General features: G+C 37.8%; 1 long non-coding RNA gene across 1 annotated transcript in view; it reads right to left on the bottom strand.

The window, feature by feature from the left end:
- Positions 1 to 16,794, bottom strand: part of LOC133760795 (uncharacterized) — a 207,499-nt gene that overhangs the window by 134,005 nt on the left and 56,700 nt on the right. The window lies entirely within an intron of this gene.

Raw genomic sequence — 16,794 nt, 5'->3', positions numbered from 1 at the left:
ATGGATTTACAGGTTGCTAAATAAAGTAGAATATAACTGAAAAAAGTCATAAATAAATGATTACCCTTTCAACTCCATCTCATTTTATTTCTCTCTGAGCTACTCTGAATCCAGGAATGCTTCTGTAGCTAGCTCTATTGCTCTGCTTAAGATTGCCCCTCGGTTTATGGCACTGATTTTGCAGAATGATGTTCTACCAATTTCTTTTTCTTTTATCCTTCAAAAACCTTGCAGTTACAGGAGAGAAATGATCTAAGGAATATATTAGTTTTTCATTCCTTTAAGCTCTATAAAATTTTGTCCATGTATTAAGACAAAGAATTAAAGTTTAAAAAAAAAGTACCTTCTCTATGGCCAGTGTTGCGGCACGGCAGGTAAAGCTCCTGCCTATAAAGCCAGCATTCCATGTGGGCACCAATTAGTATCCTGGCTGCCCCACTTCTAATTCAGCTCTTCCCTGGTCTGGGAAGAGCAGTGCTTCTACCCCTACTACTAGGTAGGAGACCTAGAGGAAGCTCCTGGCTCCTGGCTTCGGCCTGGCCCAGTGCTGGCTGTTGCAACCATCTGGGGAGTGAACCAGTGGACAGAAAATACCTCTCTCTCTCTCCCTCCCTCCCTCTCTCTCTCTCTCTCTCTCTGTGTGTGTGTGTGTGTCTGTAACTCTGACTTTCAAATAAATAATACTGTAACTAGTACTCAAATAGTATGTTTCACTTTGTGTTGCTATGTGGGTGCAAACTGTTGAAATCTTTATACTAAATTGATCTTCTGTATATAAAGAGAATTGAAAATGAATCTTGATGCAAATGGAAGGGGAGAGGGAGCGGGAGAGGGGAGGGTTGCGGGTGGGAGGGAAGCTATGGGAGGGGGATGCCATTGTAATCCATAAGCTGTACAATGGAAATTTATATTCATTAAATAAAAGTTAAAAAAATAATAGGTCTTAACAAAAAATAAACAAACAAAACTGCTCTGGTTTACTTTTGTCCCATTCAGTCACTAACCACTAATATTTCTTCATAGATTTGCACTTATTATTTCATTGGCTTTCACTGAAGACCATTATAAGAAACAGTGAGTGGAGAAACACTTTTGCATTTGTTTTAAAGTTACTCTCCATTTTTTAAAAATTTTATTATCTATTTGAAAGGAAGAGGCAGAGAGAAGGAGAAGGACGGGGCGGGGAGAGACTGAGCCAGGCTGAAGCCAGGAGCCAGGTGCTTCCCCCAGGTCTCCCACGTGGGTGAAAGTGTCAAGTTCATTGTCTATTATGCTGCTTAATTCTCCTTAACCTAAAGACTTTTCATGATAAGATTATCTTAGGGTTGTAGGCTGGTGGTAAGTGAAGGGTTTTCAGGCGAACTAATAGATCATATTTTATTAGTAAATGAAAAAATTTACATTAGAGATTCACAGTGGGATCTGTGTATCTATACTTAGTGTCATAATTATAGTAATGCCAATTTTTCATGATAGATGTAATAGGAAAAAAGTTACAAAAGAACTGAGTCTTCATAGAGGATTAGTGAACTTTGCCTTCTGTTAAAAAATGTTTTTCCAGAATATGGTTGCTTTCATGAATGTATAGCATTTTTCAATTATTATTTTTTGTAATAAGAAAACTTTAGTTTGAAATCTATACATTAAACTTCTCACTCATCCCTCCCATACTGATATCCTCAAATAGTAATGCACAACAGTAGCTCTAGAATACACCATTATCTATGCAATACTTTAGTTAAGTCTTTTTACTTAATTTATTCTTATCTCCTATTTGAGAGTTTAGGAAGATAAAAGAATAAAAAATAGAAAGGATAGTTGTATACGAATGACAAACTCAAGAACCTGTGTCTTAGTAGTAAGTAATGATTTTACACACAAGGAGTCACTTAACATTAGTAGGAATCCAAGCAAGCTTCTTTTGCTATTTGAGTTGTACTTAATTTTTACATTTATTTTTCTAGTTTTGTATTTTTATGAAAACTAAAAATTTAAAGAGCACACACCTTATCAATTTTATTTGTTTCACTTAAGTACCACTACAAAGCAGATTAATTTAATTCTACCTTATAAATCTATGAAAATATTTTCCTTTTTCTACAAAATAATGATATCATTCATTGTTTTTCTCTCTTTGTCTAGCTGCCAAGAAGGTCAGAACTAAGTTTTGTTACAGTTACTATTCTATCACCAATAATTCTCTGTATAGTTTTCCTCCTCTGCCCTTTCTCTTTCCATGTCTTTGTCTTTGGTAAGTTATTTTGACCTTAACATGTATTTTAATAAACTGACTCCTCTTGCTCCCCTCTCTTCGCTCCTCTCTCCTCTCGGCTCGCTCGCTCTCTTCTCTCTCCTCTCCTCTCCTCCCCTCTCCTCTCGCTCTTTTACTCTCTTTTTCCTTCCTCATCCCTTCCTTCCAGACTGCTGGGTTTTCCCCAATAAACCCTTTCCCTTACTCTGGTGTTTGGTGTGTTTTGTGATGATCTTAGATGGGTGCTGTGAGTCGGATCCAGGGTCCACCAGTGACTTTGCTCTCCATTTGGGGATCTCTGAGCAGCTCTGGAGTCCTGAATTTCTGCCAGTCGCAAAACATACCCCTGGAACTCCTACCACACCACCAAACTCTCTGCGATCTCCATCCACACATCGGCCTTCCAAATTCTGAGGTAAGATGCAGATCGGAAATTCTCACAGAGACTTCTACTTTTGAGTTGTGGTCTACTCTCCTTTACTTGTCTGAGGCTTTTATAATCTCGTAAAAGTCATAGTACTAGGCACTAACCACAACTCCTACCTAAAGGCTTTTAGTCTCTATGGACGCTGTATCCAGGCAACAGTGGGTCTGAGTGACCACTCAACCTCCTGTATCCCTTTTACAGGCCAAGAAGACTCAAAATCCCATATGGGTGCTGGGTTCTAGTCCCGGTTGCTCCTCTTCCAGTCCAGCTCTCTGCTGTGGCCTGGGAAAGCAGTGGAGGATGGTCCAAGTGCTTGGGCCCCTCCACCCACATGGGAGACCAGGAAGAGGCACCTGGCTCCTGGCTTTAGATCGGCGCAGCCCTGGCTGCTGCGGATATTTGGGGAGTGAACCAACAGAAGGAAGACCTTTCTCTCTGTCTCTCTCTCTCACTGTCTGTAACTCTACCTGTCAAATAAATAAATAAAATCTTTTTTTTAAAAAAAAAAAAAGGCTGAAATTTGATTTGTTACCTTATTTAAAGATGTCTTAATTTGGAGATTTTTTTTTCATGTATAAAGATTAGGAGTTTATTTGACTCATGATTTGAGAGACTAGGAGGCCCAAGTACCTGACTCTCACATCTGCAAGGCATCTGGTGAGGGTCTTCTTGCTGTATCATAATGCAGTGGAGGATATTAATACGACAAGCAGAGCAAGGTGCTAGCTCAGGGCTCTTCTCTTTTTTTTTTTTTTTTACTTTTATTTAGTAAATATAAATTTGCAAAGTACAGTTTATGGATTACAATGGTTTTCTCCCCCCCATAACTTCCCTCCCACTCGAACCCCTCCCATCTCCCACTCCCTCTCCCATTCCATTCACATCAAGATTCATTTTCAATTATCTTTATATAAAGAAGATCAATTTAGTATATATTAAGTAAAGATTTCATCAGTTTGCACTCACACAGAAACACAAGGTGTAAAATACTGTTTCAGTACTAGTTGTAGCATTACTTCACATTGGACAACACATTAAGGACAGATCCCACATGAGAAGTAAGTACACAGTGACTCCTGTTGTTCACTTAACAATTTGACACTCTTGTTTATTGCGTCAGTAATCTCCCTAGGCTCTAGTCATGAGTTGCCAAGGCTCTGGAAGCCTTTAGGGTTCGCTGACTTCAATCTTATTCAGACAGGGTCATAGTCAAAGCAGAAGTTCTCTCCTCCCTTCAGAGAAAGGTACCTTCTTCTTTGATGGCCCCATTCTTTCCACTGGGATCTCACTTGCAGAGATCTTTCATTTAGGTCATCTTCTTTTTTTTTTTTTTTTTTCAGTGTCTTGGCTATCCATGCCTAAAATACTCTCATGAGCTCTTCAGCCAGATCCGAATGCCTTAAGGCATTCGAATTTGGAGATTTTTAATAGGTTATTTCAAAATGTAAATCAAGGACATTGACAGATGGAAAACATTACAAGTATAGAAATGAGTGGGGCCAGAGCTATGGCACAGCAGGTTAAAACCCTAGCCTGAAGCGTCGGCATCCCATATGGGCATTGGTTCAAGTCCCGGCTGCTCCTCTTCCAATCCAGCTCCCTGCTATGGCCTGGGAAAGCAGTAGAAAATGGCCCAAATCCTTGTGGGAGACCCGGAAGAAGCTCCTGGCTCCTGGCTTCAGATTGGCACAGCTCCAGCCTTTGTGGCCAACTGGGGAGTGAACCATCGGATGGAAGACCTCTCTCTCTCTCTGCCTCTCCTCTCTCTGTGTAACGCTGACTTTCAAATGAATAAATAAATCTTAAAAAAAAAAAAAAAGAAATGAGTGCTTGGTAAGGAAGGTTAAAAAGGAAAGAGTTCTTTTGAATAAAGAAAGGGCATGGTTTGTAGGAATGACTTCATCCTGTTGGCTAGTTGACTCTAGACTGGAATGGAAATGATGGAATGTATCAAGTAAATTAAAAAGGGTATGTAGAAATCAGAATGTTATGAAAGAAATTTTGGATACAAAAAGCTATTAATCTATTTCTCTTTGACATATAATTAGAATCTGACCCTCTGTTAAAGCAATAAGTTAAAGTAATCTATTATGTTTTCTTGATGTCAAATTCTAATTGTTTGAAAACAGCTGAGTTTTTACTAAGAGCTATGGGTTATTTAAATATGTGCTTATTTTCAAGCATTTGAATAATCACCTTGTAACATGATCAAATTTGGTCATATTATGTCATGATGCTAAGGAATCTTATTTCTACCAGGTATTTTGGATTTTGAGCCTTCTTACCATCCTTGACCATCATTCAAAAAATCAAAATTCCGAAATTTAGACTTTGACAATCTCCAGAAGGGCTGCTGCAAATTTTCAAAGGCACATGTCTCTCATCTTGCAGAGACACCAACTAATCAGGCTATTTGGATTATATTAGAAGTACTGTCAAGATGTGAAGTGGCACTAACTTTTAAGTTTTTATAATATAAAATGCTGGGGCCAGTGCCGTGGCTCACTTGGTTAATCCTCTACCTGCGGCACCGGCATCCCATATGGGCAGCTCCTCTTCTAGTCCAGCTCTCTGCTATGGCCTGGGAGGGCAGTCGAGGATGGCCCAGGTGCTTTGGCCCCTGCACCCACGTGGGAGACCAGGAGGAAGCACCTGGCTCCTGGCTTCAGATCATCATAGCTCTGGCCATGGCGGCCATTTCAGGGGTAAACCAATGGAATTAGGGCCTTTCTCTGTCTCTCTCTCTCTCATTGTCTAACTCTATCTGTCAAATAAATTTAAAAAATGCTACTGATACAAATGTCTGAAAGTTAAAAAGTCTAATGATATTGGGTTACTACACATGATGGTAATCTTAATGAAAAAGCCTTGAAAGGCCTAAAAGAGTTAAATTCGTTGTAAAATCCTACAGGTGCTTTTGAAAATATTGAGTAAGCAAGTGCCTCCTGTTGGTTAACGAGTTCATAATTTTAAACATGGCTGTTTAAAGTCTTTTATTGTCCACAGTTTTGTATAGGTTCCGTTGGACTTTTTCTAGCTACCTCTATTTTATTCAGTACTTTGGGATGGCTCTGTAAACAGATGAAGCCACTAATGTATTACAGGTACCAACTAAGAGAAAGTATGTTTAACTGAGGTTACTAAGAGCAGAAAGTAATTTGAATCAATTGGTAATTTACAAAAAGGAGTTAAAGCTATTAGTGAAACTGCTTTATTCTATTATACATATTGTATGTCTACATGGGAAAATTTATTGAGTTTTCTTTTAATTGGCTTATAGATAAAAGATTGCCCATAAATTTAAACAGCTAAAATTAATCAAAGTTTTATTTTGATTCATGTGACCTGAATCTCTGTGTCAGATGTTTTAAATCTGTTGGTAGAAAGAAACTGAAAACATTTTATTTGCTTGTGCTTGAGTTTGCCGGTTAAACAAGATATACCATGTTAGATATTTAAGAGATGTTTCCAAATACATGATTCTTAAAATTTATAGAAGGCATTAGACCTTCTGGTAAATGTTTTCCTAAGTTGTTATCTAATGGTTGAATCTGCTTGCTAAGTTTTCATTTGATATTGCTATTGTCAGCAAGCAATCTGGGACTTGCTCCCTCATTTCTCTATTCTAACCTTGACTTTTTCCTTCATTTCTCTATTCTCTTCGAGGTAGGAAAGTGACTATATTGAAGGACTCTCTAGGACACACAATTTGATCTTTACATCTTATAAAAGGGATGACTAACATTTTCTGTAACAGCATAACTGAAATGGGAGCTTAAATTATAATTTCACAGCTAGATTTACTTCACCATGGGCACAGTAAACAGGCAAAACCTCCCTTTCAAACCAGAGAAAGTTTAAAAGTAAGGACATAGCCTTCCACATGGGCATTGTCTACCTCAAAATAAACCACTATCAGAACATGCCTGTGACTATAGACTTCTAGTTTAGGCCACAAAGATTAGAGATGGGACTTGAGCATTGCCTTGACTTGCATCCTCTGGTCTGCTTTAACAAAAACCAGGAGGAAAAGAAAGCTAGGCATCAGAAGCAATGTAATGATAGGTGGCAGGCCTATTATAGGCTGCTCCATACAGTGATCTGCCCTCAAAGAGACCCAACAAGCCAGTTCACTGCAATGCTTTCAATGTGCTAAGTCTGGGCTTCAGCAGAAGTCAGCTTATGAAGAGCCCTGGCAGCTCTGCCAGCCAAGGGTTGGATCACTGGAAAAGGAACTGCCCTGGAGTCGAAGGGCTTCAGGTCAGAGCCACAGATCTTGCTGGCTCCAAGCTGAAAAGCTCTTCATTCAGCCCAGCTTCCAAGGTGACCACTGTTGCTGAGGGGACGGCCAAGTAAGGTCAGTAACATTGCAGGCAGAACTGTACATTTCCTGTTAGAGTTGTCACCTGTCTCTACCTGGCCAACTCTCCTCCCAGGCCAGCTAGGTAATGGAAGTCAACAGGGTGCCTTCCCCAAGGAGGTTCACACCTCCCTTAGGATATACCCTATGTGAAGAGATAGATAGGTCTGGGTCTCATAACTTATAAGGTATTAAAGCCCACCAGATTATTATGAGGACCCTTTGTAATCATAGCCTCTACTCTAACATCAATGGCTCTACTTCCAACCTGTGTGTATTGATGGTCCTCTCCTCCACTTAATGTTGTATGATTGTTCAGCATTTCTCTACAAACCTCTCTACCTGCAAAAGTTGAGTGGCCTTTCTCCTGGTCTTGGTTGGGATCAGCTTTAAACCACATCCATCAAACAGTCCTCACAAGGGTCCAGAGACCCCCCCCCCTCATTTCCTCTCCTCTATGAAATCTTCTCAGTACCTGGTTAATGCCACTCTTAGGATCATTGTTTGCTATTCTCACCCTGACTTGTATACTTTAGTGTCCTTTTAAGTGTTTACAGCACGTGATAATGGAACGAACCAAGGCCTTCAGCAACCAGGTGGCAAACCAAATGCTGCTACAGGGATATACTCGGCTCCCCACCCAGAAGACAGTGGCTTGAGAAACGCCCCATGCCAGCAAAGAGTACCTCTTCATCCCACGTCAACAGGAAGTAGCTCTAAAGACAGATCATTGTCCCTCTACCCCTCCTGGACTTTCGGGACTAATGTAATCCCATAAAACTCCTGCTTTATAAAAAACAAAAGGGGAGAATGTTAGAAAAATGGTGCAGTTTTATCTATGGCGTGATCTACACCCTGACACCATCCTAGGCTCTAGCCCTGCCACCATTGCTGGAAGCCAGGTGGCCACATGGCCCAACCAACGGTGTCAAGCTCCACCCTCATCCTAATGGGATTGGCTGCTTCTGCTTCCCTGCCCACCCTCCAGTAAAGTTTTATAAGGACCTGTTCCTGAACACGTGGCTCTCTTCGCTCCTCTCTCCTCTCAGCTCGCTCGCTTTGCTCTCTCTCCTTTCCTTTTCTCTCTCCTCTCTCTCTCTCTTACTCTCTTTTTCTTTCCTCACCCCTTCCCTCCAGCCTGCTGGGTTTTTCCCAATAAACCCTTTCCCTAAAAATAAATACATAAATAAAAATAAACTGAATAAAATGAATTTTTCACATAGACAAAGTAAAAGTAATCAATAAACAACTTACAAAATAGGAGAAAATATTTGAAAACCATACATTTGTTAAGGATATCTAAAATATAAAAGGAATTCAAACAATACAAAAGCAACAAATGATTTGATTTAAAAAGAGAGAAAGTACTTAATTAGATATTTCTAAAAAGGCAACAAACAAATCATCAGTATTCATATGGAATAATGATCATGATCCCTAAGCATCAGAGAAATGCAAGTTAAAACCACAAAAAGATATTACCTCATATATGTTAAAATGGTTATTATCAAAAATATGAAGGTTAAGTATTGGAGAGGATGTAGAGAAATGGGAGCTCTTGTGAAATGTTGGTGGGAATATAAATTAGTACATCTATTATGAAAAACAGTAAGGAAGTTCTTCAACAAACTAAGATACAACTACCATATGATCCAGTAATCCTACTTCTGGGTATACATCCAAAGGAACTGAAATCAATATCTAAACTCATTATTATCCACAAGAGCCAAGATATAAAATCAGCCTAAGTATTCATCAACAGAGTAACAGATCAAGAAAACGTGGTATATATACCCAATGGAATGCTGTTTAATACTATTTTAAAAAGAGGAAATTCTGTCCTTTGTGACATGTATGAGTCTAAAGGGCATTTATGTTGTCTAAAACAAATTATGCACAGAAAGATAAGTACTATATAATCTTACTATATGTGGAATTTAATAAACTTGAATTCTTAGAAGTAGAATGGTAATTACCAGCAGTTATAGGAGCTTGGGAGGGATTTAAGCAGAAATTATTGATCAGGCAGTCTAAAGTTTCATAAAAGATGGGATTCTGGTTTTGAGATCTATTGTTCAGCAAGGTGACTACAGTAAATAACAATTTATATTTCAAAATAACTAGGAGAGTAAATTTTAAGTGTTTCACCATAAAGAATGATACGTAAGTGAGGAGATGGATTTTTAACTCATTTGACTGAATCTTTCCACATGTATTTACACATCAAAACATGACATTGTACCAAATACATGTGTACAATAAAACATATTAAAAATAAATATTTTATTAAAATTAATAAGGAAGACACATACAAAAGTCCTTGGGAAAAATGTTAGCATATTTCTGTAAGAGCACTATCAAGTAGAACTTTCTAAATAGCATAGAAAGGCTCAATGTCTGCACCACCCTATATGAAAGCTAACAGCCACATGGGCTTAGTGAGCACCTGAAGCTAATGTGGCTGAGGAACTAAATTTCTAATGATATTTTACTTTTATTAATTTAAATTGTCCTATGGCCAGTGACTACAATATCAGACCACACAACTGTTAACATATTTATATATTTCCCCCAAAAGGGTGTAAACCTCTTGTTGAGTTTTATATATTTCAGAAAATTCTTCAGGCACATTGTCATAAAAGTTTAAATAAAAAAGATAATGTATTCTTGTCCTTTGACGACAGTAAAACTATTAAAGACAAAGCATTACTTTTATACTTAATACAAATAAGTGTTATTATGAATTTCTATGTCTCACAAAGATTTCATATTGAGAGCTGATATAATATTTTATAACTATGCTGAAGACAGGAAAAGAAGGAATATTCAGATAGTAACATTATTATTGTGACTTCTCTTTTATGGTTTGAGTTATGAGTTAGTTAGTGCCTATAATATTAAACAATTTAAATACAACTTTTGGAGATGGCTAAATTAAATGCTTTAGTTGTGTAACGTTTAGAGTTAAGCAACTGAATAAAACTGTGGGTAGCATCTGTAATCAAGCTAGATTTAAGCAGCATCTGATGCACATTTATGGAAAATAGCTTTGATGATAAGCTAATTTGAGAAAAGTAGGTCCATCTGTATATTCAGTAGAAATAAGGAAAATGCTCTAAAACATAAAGCAACACACAAGAGATAATCTAGTAAAATATCCATTAGCTTACGGGTATGAGTGAGTCCAATGGAAGTCTTATTTTCATTACTGACTAAGCAAGTTTGTTTCAGCTCCTTCCTTTATGTCCTGCCACATCAGAAAAAAAAAGAGAGAGAGAAAGAGAGAAGAGAGAGAACATCCCACACATCTATCTTGTGGATTTCATGAATAATATTGTATGAGTGTACTGACAATGGAAAAGAGAACCAGTTGTGTTGCAAGGCATTATTTCAATTTGTGGGTTAAGAACCCTGAAACATTTCAAATAAAGTATATCATGAAATATGCTGTTTCCAAGTCTGGTATTTGGTGTAGTGGCTAAGTAGCTGCTTAGGACCCTTGTATCCCATATCAGGAGAAACAAATCTTCAGTGAGGTCCATAGTGTTCCTCATCCTACGCTATAAAAAGTCAGCATGTGTTATATCACAAAGAAAATAGGCTTTCTATTCTGTACAAGTTGAAATTGAATCTCAACCCTCACAACATTTTTTCACAATTCATTTTATTCACTTGAAAGGGACAGAGAGAGAGAGAGATAAAGAGAAAGAGAGAGACAGAGACATAATCTTCTCTCTGCAAGTGCACTTTGTAAATGGTTGCTAGCACCTGGGCTGAATCAGCTCCATTAGGATCTCCAGGCAGGGTCCCATGTATTTAAGCCATCTTCCCTTGCTTTCCCAGGCACATTAGCAAGTTGATGGATCAGAAGTGGAGCAACTGGGACAGAATGTCACTCAGATATGAAATGCTGGTGCTGCAAATGGTGGCTTAATCTGCTAAATCACAATGTCAAACCCTACAACAAATGTTTTTTTGCTGCTTAGTAATGTTACTTTTTATGTCTGCTTGCTCATCCATAGAGTACTGCAAATCTCAACAATGTGGTGTGAAGGATTAAATGATATATATATTTATATCTGTGTTACATACATGCACATAAATATCTTATTTTTTTCAACTTTCCCTTAAATTGTTTTAATTTTATTTAAATATACAAGTTTCATATATTTCATATATACAGATTTAGGAACATAGTGGCACTTCTCTCCCTAACCTCCCTCAAGCCCATTCTGCAACCCTTCTTCCCTCTCCCTCTTTGATCCCCATGCTTAATTTTTACAATGATATGTTTTCAGTATACTTCATGATCGTACATTTAACCCTAAATAAAAGAGTTCATCAAATAGTATGAATAGAACAACAACAACAACAACAAAACAGTTCCATAATAGAAGAGACAAGGGCTATAAAAATTATCAATTCTCAAAATGTCTATTTCACTCCAAAACACTACATTTCAGGTACTCTATTAATTACCTTGGATCAGGGAAAACATATGGTATTTGTCTTTGGGGACTGGTTTATTTCACTAAATATAATTGTTTCCAGTTGCAACCATCTTGTTGCAAAAGACAGGATTTCATTTTTTTGCAGCTGAGTAGTACTCCATAGTATATATATACCATAATTTCTTTATCCAGTCACCAGTTGATGGACATCTTGGTTTATTCCATATCTTAGCTATTGTGAATTGAGCTGCAATTACTTGGGTGTACAGATAACTCCTTCATATGCTTATTTCTTTTGGTTTGGGTAAATTCCCAGGAGTGGGATGGCTGGATCATATGGCAGGTCTATATTCAGATTTCTGAGGTATATCTATACTGTCTTCCACAGTTGCTGCACCAGTTTACATTCCCACCAACAGTGGACCAGTGTACTTTTTTTCCCCACATTCTCACCAGCATTTGTCATTTGCTGATTTCTGTATGAGAGTCATTCTAACTGGAGTGAGATGAAACCTCATTGTTGTTTTGATTTGCATTTCCCTGATGGTTAGTGATCCTGATGATTTTTCTCAAGTGTTGCTGGCCATTTGAATTTCCTCTCGTGAAAACTGCCTGTTCAAATCCTTTACCCATTTCTTACCTGGATTTTTTATTTTGTTGTTGTTGACTTTCTTGAGCTCATTATAGATTCTGAATGTTAACCCTTTATCAGTGCATAGTTTGCAAATATTTCCTCCCAACCAACTCTCAGTCAGTTGCCTCTTCACTTTACTGAGCTTTGGCAGTGCAGAAGCTTCTCAATTTGATGTAATCCCACTTATCAATTTGGGCTTTGATTGCCTATGCTTCCATAGTTTTTTCCAAAAAGTCTTTGCCTATGCAAATGTCTTGCAGAGTTTCCCCAATGACTCAAATGATTTGATGGTTTCCGGTGATAGGTTTATGTTTTTGGTCCATTTTGAGTGAATTTTTGTGTAAGGTGTAAGGTAGGGGTCTGGTTTCATACTTATGCATGAGGAGATGGAGTTTTCCCAGCAGCATTTGTTGAAGAGACTGTCTTTGATCCAGAGATTGATTTTAGCTCTTTTGTCAAAGATTAGGTGGTTATAGATGTGTGGATTGATTTCTGGAGTTTCTACTCTGTTCCATTGCTCTGCACATCTGTTTTTGTGCCAGTACAAGGCTGTTTTGATTATAACTGCCCTGTAGTATCATTGAAATCAAGTAATATGATGCCTCCAGCTTTGTTTTTGTGTATGTTTGTTTTAGCTCTCAGGGGTCTCTTGTGTTTCCATAGAAATTTCAGTATCATTTTTTCTAGATCTGAAAAGAATGTCTTTGGTATTTTCATTGGAATCATATTGACTGTAAAGTACTTTTGTAATATGGACATTTTCATGATATTAATTCTTCCAGTCAACAAACATAAAAGATTTTTCCATTTTTGTGTCTTCTTATATTGCTTTCTTTCATGTTGTATAGTTTTCATCAAAGAGATATTTGACCTCCTTAAATTTATTCCAACATATCTAAATTTTGTAGCTATTATGAATAACATCGATTTTAGAAGTTCTTTCTCACCCATAGCTTGTCTATTGGTTTTTGTGTGTTGATTTTACCAAATTTTTATGAGTTCCAATAGTCTCTTAGTGGAGTCTTTTGGTTCCTCTATCTATAGAATCAGTCATCTGCATAGAGGGATAGTTAGACTTCTTCCTTTCCAATTTGTATCCCTTTGATTTCTTTTTCTTGCATAATAGCTCCAGATAAACCTCCAAGACTATATGGAGGGGCCGGCACTGTGGCACAGCAGCTTAAAGCCCTGGCCTGAAGCGCGGCATCCCATATGCACACTGGTTCTAGTCCCGGCTGCTCCTCTTCCAGTTCAGCTCTCTGCTATGGCCTAGGAAAGCAGTAGAAGATGGCCCAAGTCCTTGGGCCCCTGCACCCACGTGGGAGACCCAGAAGCAGCTCCTGGCTCCCAGCTTCAGATCGGCGCAGCTCCAGCCTTTGCGGCCAACTGGGGAGTGAACCAGCAGATGTAAGACCTCTCTCTCTCTGTCTCTACCTCTCTCTGTAACTCTGTCTTTCCAAGAAATAAAATAAATCTTTTAAAAAAAGACTATATGGAATAGCAATTGTGAGACTGGCCATCCTAGTCTAATTTCAGATCTTAGTAGGAATTATTTCAACTTTTCCACATTCAATAAGATACTGGCTGTAGGTTTCTCATAAATTGCCTTTTTCTGAGGAATGTTCATTCTATACCCTATTTGCTTAAGATTTTCATCATGAAAGTATGTTGTCTTTAATCAAATGCTTTCTCTGCATCTATTGAGATAATTATGGTATTTGTTCTTTAGTCAATACGATACACCACATTTATTGATTTGTAAATATACTGGGATAAACCCTACTTGGTCTGGGTGAATGATCTTTCTGATGTGTTTTTGGGATTCTATTAGCTCATATGTTGTTGAGGATTTTTGCATCTATGTTCATCAGGGATATTGGCCTATGGTTCTCTTTCTCGGTTTTATCTTTCTCTGGCTTAGGAATTAAGGTGAGGCTGCCTTGATTCTTCCAATCCATGAACATGGAAGATTTTTCCATTATTTAATGTCTTCTTCTATTCCTTTCTTTACTGCTTTATAATTTTCATGGTAGTGATCTTCAACACTCTTGGTTACATTTATTCCAAGGTATTTGATTCTTTTTGGAGCTATTGTGAATGGGACTGATCTTAAAAGTTCTTTCTCAGCCATAACATTGTCTGTACATACACAGGTTACTGATTTTTCCATGTTGATTATCTTATTAACCTTGAAATTATATCTCATTTTTCTCTTTCTTCTATAGCTCAGCATATCTTACCCTTTGTCTATACTATAATCTGATCATATGATTTCAAAAAAACAGTTTGAGGAGAGAAAATTTCAATCACTATCATATCCCTTTATTGATTATAATCATGGGTCAAACATCAATATCCCAAGGGCCAAATTTAGCCTATAGCCCATTTTGGTATGAGCTAAGAGTAGATCACAAAGAAGAAAGAAGAAAAGAAGATGGAAAAGGAAGATAAATAGGAAAATGGGAAGGAGAAAAAATAAATGAAGGATAAAAATATGTGACATAGACTGTACATGGCTCACAATGCCTAAAATATTTACTTTCAGGTCCTCAAAATAAAAAGCATGCCAACTTCTGGACTCCACCATGAGGTCATTGTGATTGGAGGCCTCCTCTTGTATAACAGTAAGAATTTAGTATAATTAGCTATAAGCAAAGAAATAAAAACAAAGATTTGGAAATAACTGTGTTTATTAACAATAAAGAATCCCAATGAAGAATAAAGGTGTAACAAATCTGTGCTTGTTTTTAGATATTAGCAAAAATAATTCATATTTACTTAGAATCCAAGTTAAAATTAATTTCTTTTGAAATGTCACTTTAAACTATAGAAGGCTTGCAGCTTTGCAACCAAAATGGCTCACTGCATCTCACATTATTTGATTATGGAAGAAGTTAAAGATGCTTAATTAAAATGCCCAAACTGTGATATTATTAGTTATTCATTGAACTGTCATTTCAGTGCTTTAGAGGAAATACAATTATATCTTAAGCAGGCAATAAAATTCAAACAAGTCAAACTCCAACTAGCTCTGACTCCAGCAGCAATTTAATTTTCTTGCCAAATCCAATTTATTTTAATATAACCATACATATGGAAATAAGCATAGGACCATATTAGTCAAAGTATAAAAGAGTCAAACTGGGCAAGAAATTAACAAAAATTAGTAATGGAACCCACAATAGTAGTGCTATTTTTTAAGACTATTTAATTATTTGAAAGCCAGAGTGACAGAGAGAGAGGGAGCAACAGAAAGATCTTCCATTTGCTGATTAATTCTCTACATGGCCACAGTAGCCAAGTCTGGGCCAGACAAAAGCCAGGAGCTAGGAACTCCATCCAGGTCTCCCATGTGGATACCAGAGGCCCAACTACTTGTAGCCATCTTTCACTACTTTCCGGGCAAATTAGCAGGATGCTGGATCAGAAGCAGAGTAGCCAGCACTACAACTAGTACTTCAATGTAGGATGCCAGCCTTCCAAGTAAAAGCTTGATCTGCTGCACCACGTCAGCCCCTATAGTAGGGTTCTGAAGTCTTATATATGTCAGTGTTTATGGTGTGATATATGAGGTGTGAGTATACTGCCCACAACACATATTCTGGAAAATTACTTACCTCATAGAAGCATGAGCCACCTAAGGCCTTGATTGTCCCATATGATCCTATCAGCCTGGGCATATCCAATTTGAGCCAATCAAATATTCCTTCCAGAATTGAGTTTCAGGCTCATTAATAACTCTCTGTTAACTGCATGAGCTCTTGTGGGACTGAGGGAGGCCACTTTAAACCAGTCTTGAAGAAGCAGGAAAAAAAAGAAACTTTTTAGGCCAGCGTGATGGTGTACCATGTACACCATCTGCAATGCCAACATCCCATATAGGTGCTGGTTGGTGTCCTAGCTACTCCACTTCCAATCCAGCTCCCTGCTAATGGCCTGGGAAAAGCAGTGAAAGGTGGCCCAAGTGCTTGGTCCCCTGCTACCCACAAAGGAGACTTGGAAGAAGCTCCTGGCTCCTGGTTTCAGACAGGCCCAGTGCTAGCTGTTGCAACCTTCTGGGGAGTGACCTAACAGATGGAAAAGATCTCTGTGTTCCCCCCTGTCTGTAACTCTGACTTTCAAATAAATAAATACATATTTTAAAAAAATTCTCAAATAAGAAAGGATTAAAAGATTCACAGAGCAAAGCCAGGACAGATCATGCCATGTGTAGCTGGAGTTATCCAGTGGCTTTCCTACTTGTTTTCCAGTGACTTTTCTACTTCTGTTTCTCATGCCTCATTAGGTTCAGCTTACCTTTCTATTCCTTTCTTATTTGATATATATGGATCTACATGTGGAACCAAATTTACTCCATGGTAGTGCTCTCTAAAGTTTCTGATTCATAGTCCTAAGGGATGGCAGTTTAGTTGCATTTCAAAAATGTTTACAAGTGATTCTGATCTGTGAGGTGGGGCACACACTTTGTGAGTCACTATCCTAAGGAGATTATCTAGGTTTGTTGTTGGGGGGGGTGGAGTGATTACATAACTAAAGAAATTGGAAAAATGTTTCTCTGGCTATTTCTGAATGATTCCATTGTGATGTTAATCGTCTAATCAACTAAGTGATAAATTCCAAAAACTATTACTAAGTGTCTCAAGCTATGACTTCCAGATACAATCCACTTAG

The sequence above is a fragment of the Lepus europaeus genome, chromosome 5 (assembly GCF_033115175.1).
Source record: "Lepus europaeus isolate LE1 chromosome 5, mLepTim1.pri, whole genome shotgun sequence".
NCBI classification, from domain to species: Eukaryota; Metazoa; Chordata; class Mammalia; order Lagomorpha; family Leporidae; genus Lepus; species Lepus europaeus.
The sequence above is the reverse complement of the archived record's forward strand: the minus strand, read 5'-3'. Positions and strand labels throughout refer to the sequence as shown.